Source organism: Nyctereutes procyonoides, unplaced genomic scaffold (assembly GCF_905146905.1).
Source record: "Nyctereutes procyonoides isolate TBG_1078 unplaced genomic scaffold, NYPRO_anot_genome, whole genome shotgun sequence".
Lineage (NCBI taxonomy): Eukaryota > Metazoa > Chordata > Mammalia > Carnivora > Canidae > Nyctereutes > Nyctereutes procyonoides.
Window position 1 is genome coordinate 9,077,932 of NW_026575122.1, and position 27,986 is coordinate 9,105,917.

General features: G+C 35.0%; 1 pseudogene; it reads left to right on the plus strand.

The window, feature by feature from the left end:
- The first annotated feature begins 305 nt into the window (after nt 1–305).
- LOC129516805 (cell cycle progression protein 1-like) lies at nt 306–27,983 on the plus strand (annotated as a pseudogene).
- Nucleotides 27,984–27,986: the final 3 nt, after the last annotated feature.

Sequence of the window (27,986 nt, forward strand, 5' to 3'; positions counted from 1 at the left end):
AATTGCTACAGAAATTGAAGAATAAGAATGGATTACTTTGGTTTTATAATGATCAGAACAGTTTTTATAAATAAATAACCAGTTGCAGTTAAAAGGGTTCTTCATTTGGGGTACCTGGGTGACTCAGTTGGTTAAGTGTCCAACTTTTGAATTGAGTTCAGGTCAGGAAAAAGTGTTATTCACTGAATATCAGGACATCTGAGTTCTTTGATGACTGTGACTCACATCAACTAGTGTCCTTGAGCAACTCTCTGATCTCTCAGGATGCCAGCTGCATTGTCTGTAAAACAGGAGAATTTGTAAAAATGATCTGCAAGACCCTTGCCAGCGCTGAGAGCCTGTGGTTCTGGGAACGTGCAATCAGGGACAGGTGGAGACTGACAAGTAAGAAATGGAAAAGGGGAAACTGTTCCTACTTTATCTTTCTTAGAGAGTAGTTGTGAGGATAAAAATAATAACAAAAATATTGTCCCTTTCTACCTTCAGGTATTTTCCATCTGGGATTAGATTTTAATTCATTTGGGCTAGCCAGGTGTTCACTTACTATCCCATTGTCTTTCCCGGGCCTCATATCCCTCCATATGTTGTTTACTTCACCTTTCTGATTTGAAAAATGTTTAACATTCGCTTAAAAGAACCGAAGCAAACACAAGTTTTGATATTTTCCTTCTGTCGGTCATCCATTAACATTTACTTTTTTCCCAAATCGGTGAAATCTGTCCTTGAATTTTTCTGTCTCCACATTGTTTTTAAAGTCTTTTAAAACATTTTATTACATTTCTAAAAAGAGAGAGAGAGAGAGAGAGTCTTTGTTTTATTCCGGAGATAACATAACTGAACCAGGGATAAGAGTCAATAATATTTTGTTAGAGAGATATTTACTGCCTATTTTTAAAGTATGCCCAGTTGTGCCTTATCATCAAGTGCATGTAGCTACAATTGGGGCTGGCATTATATTAATGCAATGAAAAAATGACCAATGCGTTAAGTAAAACAAATGGAAATAAAATTATCTCAAATGCCTGAATCACTTCAAATTTTGAAAACTCAACTATTATAAAATTCTCTTCTAAATTAATGTATTTTGTACAACATAATAGATTGCCTACAGGGGTCTGGGAAATATTGTTAGACTTATTTTATTATATAGCTGCTTAAGGTTGAGATTTTGTGTTGCAGGAAGTATTTTAGGATAAATATAGACCTAAGGGATTGGAATTTTTTCTTAATCTGGATTATAGAGGCCATACTTGTAAGGAGTTATTTTTTCTCAGGATATTGTTTCTTATAAGTGTGTGTATGTGAAATTCAGGCTAAATGTTGAGTCCTCCCATAGCCTGCTTGCTTTTTGACACATAGGAAAGACCCTCCCTGATACTGCTTAGCACAGCAGCAAATGGTATTAGGCAGGGTCTTCCCCATGTTTCAGAAGGAGCAGCCTAGAGCACACTAGACTACGGTCAGGTTCCTATAGCTGCATACACCACCCCTTCATTCATTCCTAGCAGTTGACTTGGGCTTTTATTCAACATAAATTTTCCTGAACTCCCTGTTAGCAAACCTTACCATGAACCCTAACAACTTCTATGTGTGTATGTGGTAAAGCATCCCTTCCACATGGAGCACCCCCTACCACCGCCACTAACCTGTGCTTCATAATTTCCCTTCCTACCTCTCACTAATGACCTCTCCTCTCCCTAAGTTTTCCTTTTCTACCTCTTATTTGGATTTTTTCTGAGATATTTAAACATGATTAAGTTTCTCATATCTTAAAAAATCCTTTCATTTCAGCTACTTCTTATTTCTCTCCTAATATCCCCAATCCCCCAATTTGGTGTGTAGTTTCTGTTTTTCTATTTCCCACTTCCTCCTCAGTCCACTTCGTTATGACTTTTAATAGCACTAGTCCCTTCTAAGTGGTTAAATGCACTGGAAATTTTTCCAGAACTCATTTTATTTGACCTCTCAGTGGTGTGGGACCTTGTTGGTAGCTCATTCCTTATTGAAACTCTCTTCCTTTTTCCCAAAGCTATATCCCCTGGTTTTCTTCTGTCTAACTGGCTGTTTTGTCTCCTTTGATGGTGAATGCTCTTCTCGTACTCAGGTCATGAAATTTCTCAAAGCTGTGTTCTGCACTCTCTATACTTTTCTTCCTCTGTACTCTCCCTAACTCAGACTTCAGTCACATGTGCAGAATTTCCACGTTGTTTCTCCATTGCCTTTTTTGCCCCCCTCTCAGCCCCATAGGTAACTCCTACTTGCCCTTTAGCTCTGATGTCAAAATATCTTCTTCACTGTGCTTTCATAGATTCATATTTTTTTGTGCTTTTGTGTTTTTTTACTCCTCATTTTGTGTGGCAGTTAATCTCAGCTTGTACCTACACATTGATTAATATGACACTGGAGTAATTTCCTCATCCCACTGGATTGTTAAGCCCATGAAAGTTGAAAATATATTAACTTTTGCTTATAACTGAATCTTTTGTTTCTAGGTACTCAAGAAAAGTTTTTATATTGATTGAATGATTCTTGTCATCCTTAAACTATACCCAAATTGCAAGCTTCTCCATACCTCTGCAGGGCCCCCAATTATATTTTTAAGCTTTCTTACCCTCATCCTCCCAGCACTAACTCCTCACTCCTTGTCAATACTTCTCATTAGCTTACATTTCCAGTAAATATTCCTATACTCTTTACCCCTTCAAAAAATGTCTTCTACCTATTTGCCTTATGGCTACTTCTCATGCATCTAGCATGAGTTCCACTGAGTGGAACAATGTGGAATGCTACAAATCCTTCCCTATCTATTCCTCTTCCACAGTGCTTGCCCTTTTTTCTGCTTCCAGCACCCCATCTTTGCCCCATACACAAGAGGAATATCTCCACCTTCTGGCTCCTCAAGAAAGTTTCTTATAAGTTCATCATGCATGTGTGCATGCACACACACATGCATGTGTTAGGGATGTGGCTGAGAGTTTTATGATTCATTACTTCCCTTTTGTTTCTCTGACATCTCTACCACCACCTTGTAGTTCACTCTGTACTTAAAAAAATAATAATAAGACTACCAGTTATCTAATTGCACATGAAAAACACAAAGCAAAACAAAACAAAACAAAACAAAAACTCTTCTTGGTCCTAATTTTTACTTGACCTCAATCTCTGTAAGATGTGAGTCTGTTAACCACCCTACCACTTCTTAGAACTCCCCTTCTTAAAGATTCCACTACACCATTCTCCTCTGATCAGTGATCCATCCTATGTGTTTCTAGATAAAACTCAGTGTCTTCAATATAGCACATACACCCCTTTTATTCCTTTCCGCCATGGCAGACACATTCACCACCATACTGGTACCCATCCTGTTACTCAATCCTGCTTGAGTCATTAGTCACCAATATGTGCCTTGTGTCTGTCTCTTTCTTGATTATCTTGTTTATCACATGCTGTTTTGCTTGGATTATTGCTCTTCTCCACCCTTCTCTCTCCCATCTCCTCAGCAAACTCTTTTCTAGGGTGGGGGGGTGGGGGGGGGGACAAAAAATAGCATTTATACTGCCTGCATCATCTAGCATGCCAGAACTCTTTCCTTTGTTCCCATATTTTGACTTCATCATTTTTTCCATGTTGCTCTAGTGTTCATAGTTTGCATCTTGTCTTATGACTCTATAACTAAACTGTGAGCTCCTGCATGGCTTTGTTCCTACAACAACTTGGGACATATACTAGTTAGTTAATAAACATTTGTTATAGTAAAATTTGAAGAACAATAAATATTTGCCATGGGCAAGATTCTTGTAAAAATAACCAATTAGTATATTGATAAAGTAATTTTCATAGAAAAAATGCAGTTTCTTTTTGTTGCTGTTAAACTTCCACTTTGCAGACAATAATATTGCCAACTTGCAAATAGGTTAGAGCCAAAATTTTTGGATTTTTCAGAAGCATAGATAATGTCAGAACAAAAAAAATTAGATATCATTGTAGGGCACTTGTTTATTTTTAGGAAAAATCTTTGCTATACACACGTATTTTATATTGGTATATTAGAGATACTATTTATGTACAAATGTTCCTTGGCTTACAGTGGAATAAAGTCTTGATAAACCTGTTGTAAATTGAAATATCATAAGTCAAAAGTACATTTAATATGCCTAATCTGCCAAACATCATGGCTTAGCCTAACCTACCTTAAATGCGCTCAGAACACTTACATTAGCCCCAGTTAAGTTTTAGTTGGGCAAAGTCATCTATCACAAACCCTACTAAATAGGGTTAAACTGTTGAATATCTTATGTAATTGATTTAATACTGTACCGAAGGTGAGAAACAATGGTTGTGTGGGTACAGAATGGTTGTAAGTGTATGATCACATGATTGAGTGGGAGCTGCCATTGCCCAGCATCATAAGACAGTATTGTACTGCATATCACAAGCCTGGAAAATATCAAAATTCAAAATTCGAAGCACAGTTTCTACTGAAGGCATCTTGCTTTTTGCACCCTCGTAAAGTCAAAAAATTATAAGTAGAGCCACGGTAAGTCGGAAACTCTAGTTTCCATTAGCTGAATTTTGAGCATATTTGTATCATAGAACAACAAAGAAGAATCTACTAAAAATAAATATACCTAACTTTCAGCTACCTCTTCCCCCTTTAAGAATCTCAAATGCAATTTAGAGGAAGATAAAGTGCTGATAATACCACAAAGGAGGCCATTCATTCCTACACAATTAAACTATTTTTCTATTTTTCAAGTGCCTTTGTGTTTGAAAAATAAAGTTGTTTAAAAGAAAGTCTTTCCTGGAGGCAAATTAACCAGAACATTCCTTCTCTCTCTACCAAGGTGGATGATATACTACTGCTAACGGGATTGCTAAGGAAGTTTAAACTCCAAACAAACAAAAAGATCACTTACAATTACGTTAAACCCTTTCCCTCTATCTACTTGATGTAATATATTTTTTTTTATTTTCTTAAGCTTTATGAGATATTCATGCTTGCCAGTACTATTCTAAGAGGCTCTGCATACATTATTTTTTTTTAATAAGAGGTAATTTCCCTTTCATTAATGCCAACAAGATCTATCTACCTTTTTTAATTGATTCAAGATTAATCAGTCATATTTTCTAATAGATATTTATTTTGATTAAAAGGTAAAAAAAAATAACCTGGAATAATTCCCTCTTCATCTGATAGGCACTCTTATCATGTCAGTGAACTTAACTTATTTTGAATCCATAAAACTACTCCCACTTCAGTTTCTATTAGTTTTCTGCATATTTGGCAATTAATACTTTATTTCTTACTGCTACCTATGGCTGCACTAATTTTCTTGCAGATGAGATTTGTCAGTCTCGTTCTATATTTATCCCACTGGAGAGGGACTTATTGGTCTTTTGGTTGACAAGCTTCCTGATCCTCAGTGTGGTCCCAAGGTGGTTTACATGAAGACAGAAGCAAAAGCAAACTCACTTTAAATCTGTATCCTGTTGCCAAGCACTGATTATTGCTAGAATTTTAAGGGTTCATTTTCAAATTCTTGCCCCAGATGGATATGAAATCTATGTTGTTATGCTGATTTTAATGGACTGGGCATATTAACTGAATGATAATGTAGTTTTTGCATCAGAAATGAAGTCTCATAAATCCTATTTGTCTAATTTATCTGTGCAGCTTTTCTGCTCAGCTTCAGTTAATATCATTAAATTCTTATCTAATTATAATGCAAGCAATCTGACTGCCAGAACCAAGACTGTGTCAGCATTTTCTTTGCAAACTTCTAATCTCAAAGGCTTGGAATAAACCAACCCAAAAAATGATGTTGGCTGATACACCTTGGAATGCTAATTCTCATAGCCAAGAGAGTTGTGTGCTTCTCGTTTCAAGATAAGCTTATGTATGAGAAATACAATTATTTTAATGGCAAATATTTCTCATGAGAGGCTGTTTTCTTTTTTTATATCTGAAAGATATCATCAGTTATTGCTATAATCGTAATATACAGCATTCCCCTTCTTGGTAATCTCTATGTCTCATTCAGGACTCTCATTTTTTTTTTTAAACTCTCATGTCTTTTGGATAGAAGTCCTTTGTAAATTTCCGGGAGGCATTTCTAACTGCAATGTATGATAAAAGTACAAGTAAAGTTGCAATAACCCAAAAGTGCAGGTTTGTTTTGTTAGTTGGTCTAATGCCATCCACGAAGATTTTGAACATATTGTGAGCTATATAAATTGTGCCATTTAAACATCACATGAAATATTTAAAATTCTCTGACTATTTTTGTTGAGATGTATCTAACAAAACAACGCACAAATCTTAACTGATCAGTACGGGAGTTTGACAATAGCATATACCCTATACCTACCACTTATAGTGAGATTAAGAACTTCTTTCTTTCCCTTTCAGAATGTTCCTTGATGTCCCTTACTAATTATTCTATAATGCTCCTTCAACCATTATCCAATTTCTGTCCCTTTAGAATAATTTGTTTTATAAGTTTTATGTAAATAAAATCATATTGCAAGTATTATTTTGTGTCTGCTTTTTTGTGTGTAGTAAGTCATTGTGCTTATCATTCTTTTTATTACCAATAATATCCTGGTGTACATATATAACCCTTCCCTTGGATGTCTGGCTCACAGAGCAGATACAAGGTTAACTTTATAGATGTATATCATAGAGTTGTCTAAAAATGTTGAACCATTTTATATTCCCATCAATAATATATGAAAGTACCAGTTGCGGTACATTCTGATCAATTGTTAGTTTTGTCAGTTTTTTGGATTTTTGTTTTTCTACGTGGTCTGTAGTTGTATCTGATTGTGGTTACAATTTATATTTTTCTAGGAACTAATGACATTAAAAACCTTTTCATATATTTATTATCCATTCATAGCTTTTCAAATATTTATTATCCATTCATAGATCTTCTCTTAAAAAGTGTTTATTCAAGTATTTTGCTTACTTTTTGTCATGTTGTCATTTTTAAATTATTAATTTGTGCTTTTTACATGTTTTTGAAACAAGTGCTTTGTTAGACATATGTACTATAAATACTTTTACCAGGTTGTGGCTTACATATTATTTTCTTACTGGTGTCTTTTCATGAGCAGGGCAGAAATTTTTACATTTCAAAATTTGTTATCTATCAGTTTTTTTTCTTCTGGAATTTGTGTTTTGTTGTTGTCAGTCTCAGGACTCTATTTTCTTTTAGGTTGTGAAAATGATCTGTTTTCTTCTAGAAGCTTTACAGTTTTATGCTTAGGTCCAAGATCTATTTTGGTCTAATTTTTGTGCATGGAATAAGGTGAGAATGAAAGTTCATCCTCCCTGCCCCCACCAATATCCAGTTGTTCTAAGAATATCCATCGAAAATATTTCTTTACCTGATGAATGGACTTAAATCAATTGTCCAGGGTATATTTCTGGACTCCTTATTCCTTTACAATTCTACTTATCTGTTTTTTTTGCTAATAAAACCCTCTGTCTTTATTATTTGGGTTGTAATAAGTCTTAAAACCAGGTATTGCAAATTATTTAAATTTGATCTTTGTTTTTCTTGTCAAACTTGTTTCAGCTATTCAAATTGTTTTGGGTGTTCAATGCCCTTTTCTTTCCATAAAAAAAAAATAATAATAAAAGTTTTAGAATAGGCTCATCAATTCTGACAAAAAAATACTTGTTAGAGTTTTTGTTGAGATTGGTACTAATCTGTAGATCATTTGGGGAAGATTTGACAACAGCAATAGTTAATTCTACATGTCAACTTGGCTAGGCTATACTGCCCAGTTATTTGGTCAAACACTGGTCGAGATATTGTTGAGAAAGTATTTGTGGATGTGATTGGCATTTAAAACCAGTTACCTTTGATGGATCCCTGAGTGGCTCAGTGGTTTAGTGCCGCCTTCCGCCCAGGGCGTGATCCTGGAGTCCTGGGATCGAGTCCCACTCAGTATCCCTGCATGGAGCCTACTTCTCCCTCTACCTGTGTCTCTGCCTCTCTATCTCTCTGTGTCTCTCATGAATAAATAAATAAAATCTTTAAAAAAATAATATCAGTTAACTTTGAAAGTAAGGCAGAATACTCTCATCAGGCCTTATCCAATTTTTTTGAGAGTCTAAAAGACAAAGTCTGAGATTTTCCAAAGAAGAAGGAATTTGCCTTGATATTGCAGCATAGAAATCTGCTTGACTTTCTAGACTGTTGGCTTGCCCCATGGATTCTAGACTTAACAGCCCTCACATTATGTGAGTCATTTCCTCAAAATAAATCTCTCCCTCAGACACACACATACATACACAGATATATATATATATATATATATATATATATATATATATATATACATGCATGTGTATATATATATACACATACATATACACACATTATATGCATGTATATATATACATTTGTGTGTGTGTTTGTTATATGTGTGTGTGTGTGTGTGTGTATATATATATATATATATATATAGTTTGTTCTGTTTCTCTGAAGAACCCTGAAAAAACTGTGTTTTGAATTTTATTTTGCTTATTTTATTTTATTTTTTTTAGAGAGAGAGAGAAGGGGGAGGGGCAGAGATAGAGGGAGAGAATCCCAAGAAGGCTCCACTACCAGCACGGAGCCTGATGTGGGTCTCAATTTCATGACCCTGAGATCATGGCCTGCGCCAAAATCAACAGTCAGACACTTAACCAACTGAACCACCCAGATGTCCCTTGAATTTTATTTTTTAATTGTGGATTAAACTAAAGAGAAATTCAAATGGTTTTATGTAATGACATGTTTTTCTTTGGTCATACTATTTTCAATTAGTTCTAATAATTTGTAGATTTGTAGATTTGTACCCTATTTATTGTTTGCAAACTCTAAGAGTTTTACCCCCCAACAATGTTTTGCTTTTCATTATTTTGCTTTACTTTACTCATTAGTTTTTCCATTTATGTTCATGAGTTATTTAGTTGATTGGTTGTTTGTTTTTAAGCAATGCTTTTCTCTGATTTTAGGATTGGAATAATGAGTGCTAATAAAAGTACTTCTCTCTTCATCTATTTAAAGAGAATGGACACTATTTCTCCTTACGTATTTGTATAATTCACTGATATAGTCATTAGTGTCTGTATTGTTCTTTGTTGGAAAGCATTGCAGTTTATATTGACAAATTATAATAAATGTGGATTTATTTCAATTTTTAAAATTTTGGGCAGTTTTTTAAATCGATGTTTTTCAAGAAAATTGTCCATTTTATTTAAGTTGCTAATTTTATTACCATAACGTTGTTCAAAATATCTCTTTATTAACTTTTTAATGTCTGTTTCACTCTTACTATTGACTTGTCATGCTAAGAGTTTATCAGTATTTTTTTTTATCTTTTCAAAGAACCAGACTTTGTTTTTGTTAGTCTTCTCTATTTTTGTCTATTTTCTATTTCATTCATTTCACATTTATTTTTATGATTTTATTTATTCTGCTTTATCTTCCTAAGACAGAACCTTAAGTCACTGATTTAACTATTTTAAAATACATTTTCTAATATGGGCAATATAAAACTGTAAAAATAGCATTAGCTTATATTCTACAATATTATGCTGTTCCTTCATTATCATCTAGTTCAAAATATTTTCAAATTTTACTTGCAATTTCTTTCTTTTTTTTAACCTTTGGATTTAAAGTGTGTTATTAATTTTCAATTTTGTGTGAATTTCTTTTAGATATCTTATTGCTAGATATCTGATTTACTTCTCTTATGGGCAGAAAACATTATCTGTGTGAGTTCAGTGCATTTTAATTTTATTAAGATCTATTTTATGCTACAATACCTGATTTATATTGGTAAATATTGTATGCAAACTTGAATAAAATTAATTTCTCAAATTTTCAGTAGTAATATTCCATAAATGTAAGTTAGGTCAACTTGGATAATACTATTCAATTTTTTTTAACTTTACTGCATTTTTTTTCTGATTTTGCTACCAATTTCTGAGGGAGAAATTTCTGAGGGAGATAATATCCTATTATCATTGTGGGTTCTTTTGAATTTATCCCTAAAGTCTTCTCAATTTTTGCTTCGTGTAACTTGAAGCTCTTTTGGTTGGCATGCACATATTTAACTTTGTTATGTATTCTTAATGAATTCATTTTTTTATCATTATGACTTGCCTCCCTTTATTTCTTTGTCTTGGAGTCTATTTTGAGTTCTATTAATACAACATGCATTTTCTTAAACTAAGAATTTGCATTTGTTTGTCTTTTCCCATACTTTTAGTTTCAGATTGATTCAGCTCAATCCCAAGATCATGACCAGAGCTGAAGACAGACACACCTAACAGGTTGAATCTGTACCCCTGTACATATCTTTTTAATTAAAAAAAAAAAAAGGATTCTTGCAAATTGCATATACTGGAATCTTGCTTTTTCTATAATCCAATTTGACAATCTTTTGCTTTTAAATGGGGTGTCAGTCCATTTATTTTTAATGTAGTTTTTGACATGGTTGAGTTTAAATATTCCATCATGACTAGTATTTTATACTTGTTATTTTTCTTATGTTTCTCAATTTCTGCTTTATTTTAGTAAATTTTTAGAAATTAAAAATATTCTATTTTATCTTCTGCATTAGAGTTTTTGACTATGACACTTTGTGTTAGTTTTTATTGGTTTCTCTAGAGTACAATGTAAAAACCTTATTATATTTACCATTCAACCACCTCGTTTTTGTTGACATGTATTTTACTACAGCATATGCTAAAATCTCACAATAAATTGTTTCCATTTTTTCTAGAATGCTTAACAATCTCAACGATCTTTAACGATAAGTAAGGAAAAATGCAGATATATGTCATATGTTATATATGTATATGTAACATTATATTTACATATATATTTATATGTATATATAAAACCTTTTACCCTTACTCTGGTTATTATTGCCCATAATTTGGTTATATTTTGTTAATTTTCAACAGCCTTAATGGACTTTTAATACTTTAATTATTAAAATAATAAATACATATTTTATGCAAAAGTTTTTTTTTTAAGATTTTTTGTATTTATTCATGAGAGACACAAAGAGAGAGGCAGAGACATAGGCAGAGGGAGAAGCAGGCTCCATGCAGGGAGCTTCCATGCATACTCGATCACGGTACCCTCAGGATCATGCCCTTAGCTGAAGGCAGACGCTCCCAGGGATTCTCAAAAGCTTTTAAAAAAAAATGTTATTCAATAGCAATTTGCTTTGCAATTTGCTAAGATTAAAAATCATAGTATCCTTATTTATAAATAAATATATTTGCCAGTATTCCCATTTTTATTTTTACTGTGTAATTATATGTGACTCCGTGTGAGATTTTGCCATTCTTTGCTTGTGAGTCCATCGTTGTTGGTTTGGTTTTCCAATATGCATTTCAGACCCCTTCTATCTTCCAGACTCCTTTCCTACAGATACTAGGAAGCTTTTTTTTTTCTTCAGATTTTGTTTATTTATTCATGAGAGACACACAGAGAGAGGCAGAGACACAGGCAGAGGGAGAGAAGCAGGCTCCATGCGGGGAGCCCAACATGGGACTCGATCCTGGGACCCCAGGGTCATGCCCTAAATGAAGGCCAATGCTCAATGGCTGAGCCACCCAGGCGTTCCCAGATACTAGGAAGCTTAAAACTACATTTCTGAGGCCCTCTTGTAGTTAGAGTTCTTTCTGAGACTGATTCTACTACTCTGATGTATGCTCAGTAGACTTGGATTTGGAACTGAGTCATATGAGGAAAGACATAGAATTTGGAGATCTATTTTGCTGCTGTGAAACACAGTGGAAATATCATCCTCCAGGAGGCGGCAGGTATACAGCCAACTTCCAAATTTAGCAGCATCTTCCTAATCCAGTGGCCTTTGGATCAGGGCAGGAGCGTGTAGATCCGAAGCCAATAGCTTCTTAATTCAATAGCTGTCACAAGTAGCTGCTTTCTTGGCAGGAGAGTTTGACATTGCAGGGTATCCCTGATAACTCATTTTAGAGTCTGTATCTGGAGTCCTTCTAAAGAATCTATAACTATTTACTATTTCCTTCATGTAACTAGAATGGACTCTCCTATTTAGCAAAATTCTGACCATTACTTGCAATTGGGAATTTCTTCTATAAGCAACCAGTTAGGAGCTTAATAGTACTAACAAAATTATACTAAACCTAAATACTTTGGAGACATTTTAAAAATGCCATGAGGGGCCTAAAACTGAAAAAGAAAATAAGGAATTTTAAATTTGGTGGAAATATCATGAATTAGACACACATTACTTTGTATAGTAACAGATTTATATAGCATTCTGTATCACAGGTAGTAAAAACTAAGAAAAATTAGGGAAGTCAAAATGCTTTCATTGATGAAACATCTTCCTTTAACTGAGTATATCAAATAGCTTCCTTTAACTGAGTATATCAAATTGTGATCCTGAGAGATTGAATAAAATATTTTAACTGCTAAGTTGATAAGGAATTAAAAAAAAGAGAGAGAGAAAAAGGGAGGTATTAGATGATAAAGCACTCAAATGCCGTTAAAATTAGACAACTCTGAAGTTTGGACCTGATAAGTGATTCCCCGTGGGTACTGACAGTCCCTTCATGCAGTATCATAATACACACCAGAAATGTGCATGGTTAATTTTTACTGATTATTTGCTTGGTAGGATCCAAATCACTAAGAGATATGTAGGTTGTTAGAAATTTGTGGAGGGCAGCCCGGGTGGCTCAGCGGTTTAGCGCTGCCTTCATCCTGGGGACCCAGGATGGAGTCCCACGTCAGGCTCCCTGCATGGAACCTGCTTCTCCCTCTGCCTGTGTCTCCGCCTCTCTCTCTGTGTGTCTTTCATGAATAAATAAATAAAATATTAAAAAAAAGAAATTTGTGGAAACGTGGGAAGCCATTCCTCTTTCTGTGTTTTCTCTTGCTTTATGTAAAACTCTATAAATTTGCATTGAACTATATATATTGGTATCTTTCTACCATTCATATTACTGTGTCAGTCCAGCAGGTTAATATATTTCAAATGGGTAAACTATTAAAATTCTTTTCCAGTTATAAGCTAACAAATTTGGATTTCAGATTTCTCAAAGTTTATCAATTTTCTATATATTTCTTGTATTTTCTATACTATTAATTTCTATTGCACATCAGTATTCTGTTTGTATTTTCTGCTTCCTTCATTGAATAAATTAATACTCAACTCAAATTGTGTTTCATTGGGGCCATTAACATGAATATGCTAGTGTTCTATATTTCTTCAGTTATGTATTTCTTCAGTCATAATGAACATTGTATTATGCATTAGAGACTACTTTCCCTTTATATTCAGTTATCTATCATCTATCTATCATCTATCAATCTATCTATATAAAACTATATTCAGTTATATATATAACTTTATGTTCAGTTATATATATATATAATTGTATGTATATGTGTGTATATATACACATATATGTATATTTATCTTTTATTCATAGGTCAACCTTAAAAGTTGTTCCTGTATTCATATTGATTTTTATTACACTTCTTTAAAATTGTTTATAGATCTATTGCTCTTCTTTTAGGTTTTATTTTTTTATTTTTTTTTATTTTTTTTATTTTTTTTATTTATTTATGATAGTCACAGAGAGAGAGAGAGAGAGAGAGAGGCAGAGAGAGAAGCAGGCTCCATGCATCGGGAGCCCAATGTGGGATTCGATCCCGGGTCGCCAGGATCGCGCCCTGGGCCAAAGGCAGGCGCCAAACCGCTGCGCCACCCAGGGATCCCTCTTTTAGGTTTTAGATAGGATTAAAGATGGATAACAATTTTTGACTTTGCCTGGAGAGCTGCACCAGCTATATCTGGACTTTACATTATTTATGTCTTCCTCTATGCTGAATGACTGAAAGTGTTTTCCCCAAAATCATATATTGAAATGTACGGTTCAATGTAATGCTATTAGGAAGTGGGGCTTTGAGAGCTGGATAAGTCACAATAGTGGATAGCACCATTTATAATAGAGGACCTACAGAACTCCTTAGCCCCTTTTCCCATGTGGGGCTACAGTGGTAAGATGGTCATCCAGGAAGTGAGTCCTCATCAGACACCAAACCTGTGGTTTCCATTAACTTAGACTTCTTAATCTCCAGAGTTAAATGTGTGAGAATTAAATGGCTGTTGTGTATAAACTATTCAGATTGTGGCATTTTGTTACAGCAGCCTGAACAGATTGATACTAATCAACCTAAAGTCCTTGAGGGATATGGTAAAGACTGAGTCAGACTAATCCTTAAGACATACCTCTTTAGGTCTACTACAATTTATATGAATTTTTATGTTGAGTAATGTTGGTGTTCATTTTAATGGTTATACATTATTCCATGTTGAATACTTAATAAGAGATTTTCCTATCAATATTGGTGTTTAAATTTCTTACTTTTACAAACAAAGCTTCAATAAACTTTCTTGTACCTGTCTTACAGACAACATGAACAGGATTTTTTTTCTCTAGGGTGTACACATTGAAGTAGAATTGCTAGGTTGTAAAGTATGTGCATCTTCAGTGTTACTAGGTTGTGACAACTTCTTTTTGAAATCTTATACTGCTTTATATTTTCATATGCAATGTGTGTTCCCACTAGTACTTGGTATCAGAATTAAAACTTTGAAAGGCTTTTCTCAATCACACTTTTGTTTTCATTTGTATTTTTCCAATGCAATGGCTAATATTTTTATATTTATTGGCCCTAGTTTTTCTATAAAATATATACTCAAGTGTTTTGCCTTTTTTTTCCAATTGTTCTTTCTTTCAGATTGATTTGAAGGAATTCCTTATATTCTGGATATTATTCTTTTGTTGTTGTTGTTTTTTTTTTCAAATATCTCCTCCAAATCTGTGGCTTAACATTATACTTTTTGTTTTAGATATCTTCTGTAATACAGATATTTTTATTGCAAAATAATGTAGTTTGTAATTTGTAGATTATATGTTTTAATAAGGAAATAATTCTGTCCTAAATTCACATAGACATATTTTTTATTCCAAGTATTTTTTAAAAAAGATTTTTATTCATTTATTCATGCGAGACACAGAGAGAGAGAGCCAGAGACACAGGCAGAGGGAGAAGCAGGGTCCATGCAGGGAGCCCGACGCAGGACTCAATTCCAGGGCCCCCAGATCATGCCCTGAATCAAAGGCAGACGTTCAACCACTGAGCCCCCCAGGCCTCCCTATTCGAAGCATTTTAAAGTTTAGCTTTACAAACTTTAATCTACACGGATATTACTATTTTCATAAGAGGTAATGTAAAAATGATCTGGTTTCACCTGTTTTAAAAACAGATAACCATTTGGCTCTGAACACTTATTGCATAATACCTCCTTATCCACTGATAAAGTGCCACTTTTGTTATATATCCAGTGTGGATATTCTCTTATGTATAGATATTTCCCTTTTCAAGTTTTTAATAGTTTAATTTAGGATATATATATTTAATTTCATAAATAAGATTGGCATGTAATTTTCTTTATAAAACTGTCTCTGTTTTGCTGTGATGGCCAGACATGGCCAGACATGATATTAGATCACAGAGATACGGACTAAATATTAGAAATGATAGAGAAGTGATCTGGAACATGGCTACTCCACAGCCCTGAACTGCTTGAACTTTTACATTAGAGAGCAGTAGAGTTCAATCTTACTTGAGCTCTATTTGGGGGATCCGTTCATTTTTTGTCTGAAAATCTAATCTCAAATGATCTTATATATCATATAAGCTGGTATTTTCTTGAGCTGGTCTTAACATTTTAAGTAAAACATATTCATTTTTAAAGCTTCCGATTCATTGCGATGAGGTTGTTCATAATAATCTCTTATGATCTGTAAAATGCTCTACAATTACATGATATTTTGCATATCGTATGTTATTTGCGAATATTTGCGAATCTGTCTTTTTTTCCTTAATGAGTTTTATTTTGTTTTTTGTTTTGTTTTGTTTTGTTTTTTAGGATTTTATTTATTTTAGGGGGGAGAGAGAAAGAGCAAGTGGGGAGAGGAGCAAAGGGAGGGTACAAGCAGAGCCTGACATAGGACCTGATCCCACCACCCTGAGATGGTGACCTAAGGTGAAATCAAGAGTCAGATGCTTAACCTACTGAGCCACCCAGGTGCCTCTGGTATTCATCTTTTTTTTTTTTTAAAGAATTCAATTTTATTCTTTCTTAAGATTTTATTTATTTATTCCTGAAAGAGAGAGAGAGAGAGGCAGAGACACAGGCAGAGGGAGAAGCAGGCTCCATTCAGGGAGCCCGATGTGGGACTCGATCCTGGGTCTCCAGGATCACACCTGGGCTGAAGGCGGTGCTAAACTGTGGAGCCACCAGAGCTGCCCTGTATTCATCTTTTTAATAATCTTTATTGATCATTGTTATTGATTCTTCGTGACATAAGAGATCATTGCTAATTTCTCTTCTCAGGAATAGATTCTATAGCAGTAAGCTTTATTACTTTAGGTATAAAAACCACATAACCTAGAATTCTTTTAAGGATGCAAGTCATTAAAAACTTGTTCTGTTTTTTTGTGTAGCTGTTAGGCTTTAGTTTTCCACAGCTTTGGCTTGGGTAATTGATACATTTAAAAAATATATATATATAATTTCATATTTATTAATTGTAATTATAAACATTAGTCTCATAAAAATCTTCTATGTTGTTGCAGTCCCATTCTTATTTCCAAATCTGTTTTTATTTTGTTTATATTTTCACCATGTGTCCTAGAGATTAGTCTGTTTTTCTGGTTTTGGAAGTTGTTCTAGCTTTTATTTACATAATGTATTATTTGTTGAATACATTTATTTGTTGAATACTACCTCACTCTGTTTTTAATTTATAATCTTTTACTTGTATTTTGTTCTGTTTGTTACTATTATTGTTATTATTATATAATCCCTCCAAATATTCTTTGAATCATATTCCTAAGTGCTTGGGATACAAGAGGAATGTAAACCTTAGGGGAATAAAGGGACTCCTTCTAATAGATTTTCCTGGGGAGCTAAGTTTTCATCATGTCCTTTATTTAGTAACTATTTAAATGGCTTTTTCAAAATGTTTGGGTCCTAGTTCTGTAAAAACTCTTCTCCTGTAGTTCTTTGATAAGATGAAAATCATGCAATTTCACTAAGAGATCTGCTTGGGGACAGACTGCAATAATATTCAAGTCCTGATGAATGCATTAGATATATTGGCTCTCTGAACCCTTGAGAGATAATAATGAATAAGAATTTTGCAGTGGAACCCCAAGTCTTTATTTTAGCACATTTCCCCAGGTCATTTTGATGCACAGCCAGGATATCTTTCCCACTGTCTCTAAACAGTAAAGTGTTTTGCTTGAAATAGGTAGAAATTTGTGTGGAATGAATGGACTTTATTTCCCAACCATATGCAAAATGAAGCTGAAAAAAAGTTTTATTTTAAAATCTAAGGCATTAAATGAAGTGCTAAAGGATTCAGTTTTGCTTCATTGTGTTATCTGGTCACAAGTGTCTGGTATCCCTTGTCTAGTCACAGAAGCAAAGATGGTTTCTGAACATGAGCTAATTGGCAAATATGATGCATTTTAAATGTATAAGGAGAAAACCTTTTTTAGTATATTTGATGGAGTTTAAATGTCTCAATTTTCAGGTTCCTTTATAAAAATGATTTTGGCTTTGTTAGCAGTGTGGTAGTGTCACACTAGGAGTGTAAGATTTGAATGACATTTGTGAAAATCATTCATTTTCTGCCAAACTCTTCATAGTTCATGCTCATTTTCAGTGGTCAATTATCTCCACCTCAGAGTCCTACACAAGTGATGTACTTATTCCCAAGGGATAGGTGTCACTTCCATTTGATCGTACTAATAAGATTCCACATAAGGGCGAGCAGCTCTTATGCATGTTGGCAGAGCTGGTCCTGCTGATTAAATGCCCTTCAGAGGCACTCTATAAATTAAGGCACAAATCGGAGCTCCTGATCACCACAGCTCTTGTGCTCTCACACTAATTCTGTGATGCTGGGGAGCTCAGACATATTTCATATTTTTCAATTTCTCTATTTCCATGATGCAGAATTTGGAGAATATGAAAATGCATAAAACACACTTGAAATCATATTAACATTTTAAACTCCAAGCTTTTCTCTGTGAGATAGTGGGCATTTATCAGCTGTTTGATGAACTGCCATCTTTCGAACACCCTCCTAATGTCACAGGATCAGTCCTTTGTTCTCAAGTTAGAAGCTAGAGCAGCATCTCTCAGCATTCCTATTGTCTACATGGTTCTGTTACTGAAAGTTAGAGTTTGGGGACCCAATCTGCAATCTTAAAGGTGTGAGCTATAATTCTGGTGCTCAGTGGCAGTGGCAGTGATGTTCTCACCGAGGCCACCTCTACATTGTGGTTGCTGGCCCAAGTTGCTGGGACTAGCTCTCCAACAGAAGGTTGGAGTTAACCAACCTTCTTAGATAACCTCCTTATATCCTTTAATAATGTACTAAATGTTACTTAGAATGGATTCTCAACTCTGCAACAAAGAACTCTGAACTTGTACTTTCTCTCATACTTGCTAACTGCATTTTGATTTTCTTTTTGTCTTCCAAAAAATGCCATTTGTCCCCATCTTGGGGCTCCTCATTTGATGTTCCTTCTGCCCCAAATACAGATATACTCAGAATTGGCACTTTTCATCTTTAGACTTCTGCTCTAACACCAACCATTCAAAGAAGCCATCCTGGCCATTCTTCACCTACCTAGTGGTCTCTACTATGTTCCTCATTTAGTTGGTTTATGTATGTTCATGTCTCCCTTAAAACATGAGGAGAGAATTCTAGTTTGTTTTGTTTACTGAAGTGTTGTCAGAATCTGAAGTAAAGCCTGGCAAATAGTTAATATTCACTTTATATGAATGAATGGATGAATGAAAGAATATGCTTAAAATATTGTTTAATTTTTAAAAAAGATTATTTATTTATTCATGAGCGATAGAAAGAGGGAGAGAGAGGCAGAGAGAGAAGCACGCTCCCCATGGAGCAGGGAATCTGGCGTGGGGCTAGATCCCAGGACCATGGGATCATGACTGAGGGGAAGGCAGACACTTAACCAACTGAGCCACCCAGGTATCCTGTATTGTTTTATTTTAAAGAGCTTTTTAAGGACAGTATTAAGAATCATAGGTTTGGGGATGCCTGGGTGGCTCAGTGGTTTGGTACCACCTTCGGCCCTGGGCCTTGGTCCTGGAGACCTGGGATCCAGTCCCACATCAGGCTCCCTGCAGGGAGCCTGCTTCTCCCTCCGCCTGTGTCTCTGCCTCTCTTGGTGTCTCTCATGAATAAATAAATAAAATCTTTTTTTTTAAATATAGGTTTATATTTTGGCCTAGTAGGAGAAAGAATTGAGAAATTCAAAGTAGAATTGAGCTAGAGGCAGAGAGGATATCAAGAAAAGTGAGACTTTTTCAAAGGGAAAATGGTGAAGCCAAAGATAAACCCAAAGTATAGTAATTTGAGATTATCACGTGTACATGCCTAGCAGGCATGTACTCAGAACCTCATGAGAAACTGCAATGGATAAAAGAAAATCTGAGAAGGCTAAGATGTCCCTGCCATTTTAATGCTTGGAATACTTAAGGAAAAGGAAGGACAGTTTAGGGAGCCCGCGTGGCTCAGTGGTTGAGCATCTGTCTTCCGCTCAGGGTGTGATCCCTTGTGTAGGGGTTGAGTCCCACATTGACCTCCCTGCAGGGAGCCTGCTTCCCCTCTACCTGTGTCTCTGTCTCTGTCTCTGTCTCTCTCTCTCTGTGTCTCTCATGAATAAATAAATAAAATCTAAAAAAACAAAAAAGAGCAGTATATAGAAATGGAAAAGGGAAATACAGTAAAACATGTGTGATGCAGTCCTGCCATTGTTGAAAATAAGTTTCCCTAAGAGTTTATTTTACATTGCTCTGAATGAAAAGTCTGAAGCCATGATTTGGGGATAGGTTCTCCATTATCAAAAATAATTGTTTAAGATTTGTGTTCTAAAATTTATTCCTATGAAATAGGGGATGAAGCACTAATAATTTTTGAGAGGAAAATTAATCTCTAAACTTTAATATGTAATAGTGGAATACTAGTTAAATCCTAATACTGACAAACTTGCAAATTATACCTTGTTAATCATTTTTCTAATTAGTGGATAGACATCTTGAAGCACCGTGATCGTTTAGATTTTAATTGTCAAATAGTGTTATCTACAGTTACTCCTTATGTTCTAAACAAAATAAAAAGAACAATTATGTCAAGACAGCAGCTATAGTTTTGATGATTGTAGATCATGGCTAATTGGGTAATGGGCATGATTCAGCTCCATTGCTTCTCTGGTCAAAACAATTATGACCATAATTTCCCCTATGCCATGAGCATATATATGTTTTTCTTTCCAAAAAAATCTTAGTGTATAATGTAAATAAGTACATAAAGTTTCTCTCTCAAAAGGAATTACAGATTACACTTCAATTCACTTAAAAGATATTCAGAAATTATTACATGCCAATTAATACATACTTACTACTATCCATAATAACATTTACATAGTGTATTAATAACAATGAGCATTTATTGAGCTCATATTATGTATAGGGAGCTCTTACCAGGGCTTTACATAAATTAATATGTTTAATCCTCAGTGTTATCTTATGAGACAGGTTCTTTTTTATTCCCATGTTATATATGAGAAATATAGCTCTGAGGAAGATCAAATGACTTATTCAAGTTTGAACAATAATGAATGAATGAATGAATGGCAGGGTCAGGATTTTCACTCAGGGATCCTGCCACCAAGTCTGTGTCCTTAACCAGAGAATGATACTGCTGTGGTAGTGGGAAAAAATAGTTGTTTTGAGTTAGCCCAGCTCAAATTTGGGCTCAAATTTCAGTGCTGACTGTGACTTGAAAGCTATTCCTCAATCTCTCTCAAATTTAAAATCTTCATTTGCAATAAATAAGCAAAAATTAGTAAACAAATAAAAATCACGAAGCCATAAAAATACCTCCTGTGTATGTCTGAAACTAGCATAGTGTTTGAAGATAAGGTAAGTGTGTAAAAGCCCCTAGCACACGGATCAGAATATGCTATGTCCTCAGGTGTCAGTAGTACTTTCCTTTCTGTGTTAGAAAATTGTCAAAATAGACCAGAAATCCTTTCTCTCGCCATTTTCTCCATTCTGCAATTTGAATGGGAGTGGGCTACTGTTGGGAGGCCTCCCCCAACTCCTGGCCCTGACACATACACTAAAACAGATGTGATTGTCAGGCTCGTGCATGCTGGAGACTGTTGTTTCCTCCTATTCCAGAAGCCTGAACAGTATCACTTCCAATATTGTGATTTGCCTCGGTCCTTGTGTTTATTTCTTGGCTAATTTTTAAATGTAATATTTAAGAAGAAGAACCCCTCCTAACTGGTATATCTGCTTCTTTTATTTCAATTAATTAATTAATTAATCAATTTTAGAGAGTAAGAGAGAGAGTGCACTCAAGTAAGTGTGGGGAGGGGAAGGGCAAGGTGGAGTGAGGGAGGAGAGAATTTCAGTGACACTCTAAGCTGAATGAGGGGGCTCAAGTTGGGATCAAGGTGAGGTTCAATCTCAGGACTCTGAGATCATGACCCTGAGATCATGACTTGAGTGGAAACCAAGAGGCAGAAGCTTAACTGACTGAGCTACTCAGGCAACTCTGCCCTGTATATATGCTCTTTAACATTAATGCTATTGGATATAATTATCTGTCTGAAAAACTAACAAATTGGGTCCTTTCCTTTATCTTTTTTTTTCTATTTGGGTACAATTTTCTTTTAATTTATTGATTTCAGGTTTCTGGATGATTGTAATACATTTTTTTTCTTTTTGTAATAAATTTTCAATTATAAAAGCAGACTTCTTACAGAACTATCATTTTATAATTTTCAGAAATGCACAAAAAACTTTCAGTTGGGGATTCCTTTAACAAATAAAATCATTTTAAAACTCCCAGTAGTGATGCTTTCTCTTTGATTCATGTTATTGGAAGTAATCTGTAGAACTAAAAATATTTCCCCAAATCAAAATTTATAATACTTCTGAAAAAAAAAAGACTGTGAAGTATTAGATTTAAGAACTTTATAGTCTCGGATTATCATTCTCTCCCTGTTGCTGATTACTATGGCTTACTTCCATTTTTAACATTCAAGTGTAGATCATGTAATGAAAAATACCATTAATAGCTGACCACACCACATCACTGAAGAGATCAGAAACTGAGGCTATTTAAATAAATCTCACATTAAAAATAGACTGGCCTATAGGGGTTCTAGTTTGAGATAAAGCACAGGCTTTTTATATACAGGTGTGGCATCAGGGTCTCCTAGATAGTGTGACATAAGGAGAGCCATGAGACACTTTTCTCTTATTAACCTTACATTCTTGCAATGTTTGTCCCAACTTTAGCACATTTCCTCAACCAACCAAGAGAAATATATTTGTAATAACAAATAAGTTGTGGATCTACAAATAACATTAGGTAAATAACATTAGGTAAGTTACCAGTCAATTATGGCATATGAAGTTCTTTTGTTGAGAAAACAGTATTTCTTACTATGTGGTTGATATCATATGCTCTAGTGAAAAAAAAAGAGAGTTAGAAGCAAGTGGAAATTCAGAAGTGATTTTCTGACATTATGAGAGGAAGTCATAGAAGTGAAAGAACAATGAGAACACTGGAGTGTTAAAGAGATAATAGGGCAGCAAGCGTCAGCCGAATAATTGAAAAGGGGAATTAATTAAATATATATCTGTTTCTTCCTGGGCTATCGGTCTGTTTCATACATTTATTTTTTGTATCCTTTTACCAATATCACGCTCTGAGAATACTCTAGGGTAGAATAAGTCCTGAAATTAGGTGATACAAGTCCTCTAGTGGGTATTTGTATGGTCAATTGTCTGATCAAATGTTTTGCCCCCTTTTCCTGGCCTCTTGTCTTTTTACTATTGATTTGTATTAGTTCTATAGATTTCCTGGACAAAAATCCTTTGTTGGTTTTACAAATTGCAAATATTTTATTCTTACTCCTGGGCTTGCCTATTCATTTTTTTAATGACATCTTCAGATACAGAGAATATTTCTTTTGACAAAGTCCAATTTATCAATTTTGTTCTTTTCCGATTAGTGCTTTATGTGTCTATCAAAGAAATCTTTGCTTCTCTGAATGGCTTGGAGATATTCTCCTATCACTTCTTTTAGATGATTTATAGTTTCAGCTTTTGCATTAAAGTCTACAATATATCTTGCATCAGATATTTACTGAAAAGAAATGAAAACATATGTCAACATAAAATCTTTGGCAAGAATATGTACAGCAACCTTATTCATAATAACCCTATGACAGAAAGCAAATTGCTATGAAGAAGAAATGGATAAGCAAATCCTATTGTACTCGTACAATGGAATACTACTGAGCAATAAAAAAGAACATGCTACTGATACACTCACAACTCTGATGAATCTCACACATGTTATGCTGCACAAAAGGAACCAGACACCAAGGAATACATTTCTATGATTCTATGTGTATGATGCCCAAGAACAAACAGAATAATTTTAAGGTCATAAAAATCAGAAAGTGGTTAACTTTGTTACTAAGGTGGTGATAAGGTAGGTTCTTATTGTCTAATAATGAGCAGAAATAACTTTATGGGATTACAGAAAAGTTCTATATCTTGTTTTGGATGGTGGTTATATGGTGTATACAGCTGTCAAAATCTATCAAAATGAACACTTGAAATCTCTACATTTTATTGTATGTCCCTTATACATCAATAATAAAAAGAAATAGGACATTAAAAGGAATAATGGCATTTTATTAATGGCAGTTATAATGTGAACAGTCATTTCATAAATAGTATGCCCCTTGGAGTTGTACTGTCTGCGAACTATGGCTGTGTCCAGTGGCCATAGCAACCTACACACAGATACCAGGAGCAGCATTACTCTGACTTGATGTAATAATATACAAGCAGCCATTTAGCAACAGCCATTATTTTGTGCTTGCTTACTTAGTTTTAAGCACTTTGAAGCTATTATTTCAATTAATTGATCATTAGAGGCCACAGTAATTTTTATTATCAACTGACTATGCAGCTTTTCTTTGCCCCTTGCTAATGAGGTCAGTAACGTGAGTCTATGACTTTAAAATGGTGAAAATTCATCAAAAGCCAATGTGTATGAAGATATGATAAAGAAGAAAAATATTCCTAAACTAGCAAAGTGTGACTGTCAGTTTGTTTTAATGCCCAGGACTAGCCCTAGGCAAATATTTTAATAGGGAAGTTTACCTTCAGTGTCTCATGAACCCTTCCTCTAATAAAATCACATCACTTTAATAAAAAGCACATCCCTTTTACTGCTGACCCCAAACACTCCATTTCACTTCATGGAGCTTGCCTAGAGTTTCTGTACGTGTCCTGTACATATTTGCTATGTTTCTATATGTGTTGCTCATACTGAATCACTCATTCCACATAGTAAGCTTGCTTGGTAGGGACATTTATTTCTTCATTTGACATAAGATGGAACTGACACACAAATATTAAGTAACTTCCCAGAAACAACATGGTTCAAACCTAAGAGATTCAGTATTGGAGTCAATGCAATTCGATGCCAGAGCTTTGCATCCTCGATCACCATACTTTGTGTCTCTCTCAAATGTCCCTTCATTGTTATACTATTTACCTCTAAAACATATGGGTTTACATTGCCTCTTATTACCCTCTCATTTCATCAAACGTGCACTCTGCCTTTCCCCACAGGCATACAAGGTGACACTCAGACACCAACAGCTAATAGAGGAGATAATATTATTCATCAAGTCCCTTTAGTACAAATTATTCATAGGCAACCGTCTTCTCTAACTATCGATTCAACCAACATGTATTTACTAAACACTCTGTATGAGAAACTTGTTGACTCTGAGGGTTCAGATACTAAGAAGGACTCTCCTGGAAGATAGTCTCAAATTTCAGACATTTCAGGAGGGATGATATTCTGATGCTGGTGTTACTGCTCTCCTGGAAACAAGTCAGTGTTGTCATCTTAAAAACTGATGCCACCAATCCTATCTTTCACTAATTAAAATTCCAAGCCCTGAAGACTACAAAAGAGAAACAGCTAGGGCTTAGAACAGGATCTGAAACATAAAGGTTAGAGTACTTTTTACAGGCTGTGGCCACCACCACTGTGACAGCCAACACACTCGGGTAGAGATGGTGTAGCCCATTTAGACCTGAAAAGTATCTGAAAATTCCAATAACAGTGATTCATCTCATGGTTGGACTGTCACCAATCATGAGGGTTCTGATCTAGAGACAGTGAATTCTTAACATGGTATAGCCAGTGACAGTTGTGGGCTCACTCTAGAATATATATCTTTAGAGCAAGAGAGGCTCTACGTATTGCAGTCAGAGCAGGGAGAGAGCCAAACACAGGGTAAATAGAAGAAACTGCTTATCCAGCGGTGATGGAAACGAAACCAGCAATTGAGAGAGAAGAAGTGTCTATTTTGGAAATGTCAGTGATGATTCTGATATTATTAACCTTAAGGCACCTAAGTTAGAAGAAATTAGAAATCAAGAAGCTGTAGTTGTTGAAGGAGCATAGAGTCCAGAAGACTTCAACATGGGCTAGGGGTGCTGGGTGTCTCAGTCAGCTGAGCCACCAACTCTTGGTTTCAGTTCAGGTCATGACCTCAGGGTCCTGGGATTAAGCCCAAGAGGGACTCCCCGCTGAGTGTGAACTCTGCTGGAGATTCTCTCCCTCTCCCCCATCCCTCTGCTCTCTCTCTCTCTCATAAATAAATAAATAAATAAATAAACAAACAAATAAATAAATAAATAAATAAATAAATAAAATCTTAAAAAAAACAAACAAACAAGGGCTTTTCTTCCAGTAGCCAGTATACATTCTGTCAGCCAGAAACTGTATTTTCATCCCAGCCTAGTGATGATAAATCAAGTAGTGATGAAACCAGTCATCAGCCTAGTCCTGCCTTTAGATGATGCCGTGCTAGGAAGAGGACTTTCTAGTTCAGAATCTGAGAAACGGCTACTCCCCGAATAAGAAATGGAACCCTCTAAGGAGTTGTGTGAATGCCAGTTCAGCAGTGGTCTCAATAAGTGTGTTATACTTGCCTTGGTTATTGCAACTGGCGTGGGGTTTGGACATTTCTATGGCACAATTCAGATTCAGAAGCGTCAACAGTCAGAAAGATATGTGAAGATGAATCAAATGATAGGAAGGATTCTCTTTCCCTATGTCAACAGGAACAAGAATATTTTATAGATTATAAGTCATTGAAGGGAAATCTTGTAAGATATTGGGCCCTTATTGAAGAAGAGATGTCCTTTGACACTCAGAAAAAGAATCTCGATACAGAGAAGCAGTATTAAACATATTTCTGGAAAGAGAAGAAAAAGCCTTATCTTCATTACAGGAAGAGTTAAGGAAACTAAGAGAACAGATTAGGATATTGGAAGATAAAGGGACAGGGACTGAATTACTTACAGAAAATCAGAAACTCAAGCAGCATCTGGAAGAAGAAAAGCTGAAGACACAGCTTCTTTAATCAAACGGAGACTCTGCAGAAGCAAAGATGCTAAGGGAGGAGCTAGAGAGAGGATGACTAATAACCATGGCTTTAAAAGTGGAGCTCCAGCAGCAGGGCTCTAGTGAGTCATGCTGCAACCCAGACTCTCCCAATGTAGTGACTGAAAAAAAGAAAAAGGAAATAGAAATCTTACGGGAAAGACTCACTGAGCTGGAACAGAAGCTAAAGCTCAAACAGCAGCATTCCGATTTGTGGAAAAGCCTGTATAGTGAGGCAAAAGATCAAAATGTAAAACAAAAAAAATGATGGAAAATAGAAAGGGAGCAGAGAAAACTACAGGATTAAAAAGAAGTTGAAGGAGATAATTTTTTGGTTCAGTTAAGAAAATATTTGATGCCATGAAGAATTCCACCAAGGAGTTTGTGAGGCATCATAAAGAAAAAATTAACCAGGCTAAAGAAGCTACATAGAAAATCTAAAAAAGTGTTTGAATTCAGTTAAATCTATTTTCAGGCATCTCAAAGAGACACCAAGAATATCTTTGATGAAGAGGGCAATCAAAGATTTGGTGCCACAAAAGTAGAAGCAGCTAGAAAACCAACCACAGTCTTTAGTGAATATTTACACCCACAGTAAAAGGCACATACACAAAACCAGAATAATAAGGGCCCTACTGTGCAAAGAGAGGAAAGGAGAGAAATGCCAACTCACTGAAGAATTTAGAAAAAAATACAAACTGATAGAAATGCAGCGCTGTGTATGGCTGTAGTGAAAACTATGATTCTTTCAGAATGTCTTGTTCTGGTATATTTGAATGTGATCAACAGGAATCCAATAACCTTTTTAATATGAAAGCATTGAATGCTGTAAGGGTAGATGAATTCAGACAGTTAATTAAGAAGCATTTATTAGAAAAAATAGATAGTTTTCCTCATTGGAGAGAACTCAATACATCAATAAGTTTTTCCTAAATGGTGTCTTTATACATGATCAGAAGCTCTTTACGGGACTTTGATAATGATGTTAAGGGCTATCTTAAAGACATGAAGGAATATCAAGTAGATAATGATGGGGTGTTTGAGAAGCTGGATGGATACACATATATGGACATTTCTTTGGTCACACTCTTTCCCCTTCATATGGATCTAGTCAACCAGATAAAAAGCAATGTATGGTAAATATTGAAAACTCCAGGCATCAAAAACAAGACCAGAGGCCCCTCAGCCACAATCTTATAAAAGGGGAGGTAAATGACATAAATATGGTCTCACTAGTGGAAGGCACATGGCAAATCTTGAAATGGAATTGGGGTAGTTACCTTTTGAGGCTAAATTTTGATCA